Raw genomic sequence first — 290 nt, forward strand, 5'->3', positions numbered from 1 at the left:
GGGCAAGCTCTGTGTCTGGGTGGCCAAGGTGGGGTGCACTGCAAGCACCAACCTCACTTCTCAGCCTGAAGCATCTGATTGATTAGGGCTGGACTGCGGTTCTGGGCACAGAATGCTCGCTCAGGAAGGGCCTGGTGCCTGCTGGTGTCTGGGTGGGCAGCCAATAAGCCATTTCCCCGCACGCACACACACACACACACGAAACACACTGCACGTGAGGCAGACGGAATCACACACCTTGGGCAAGAGGAGAGAACTGATCCAAAGAGCAAAGGCGGACGAGGAAGCTA

This window comes from Miniopterus natalensis, chromosome 1 (genome assembly GCF_054644295.1).
Source record: "Miniopterus natalensis isolate mMinNat1 chromosome 1, mMinNat1.hap1, whole genome shotgun sequence".
Lineage (NCBI taxonomy): Eukaryota > Metazoa > Chordata > Mammalia > Chiroptera > Miniopteridae > Miniopterus > Miniopterus natalensis.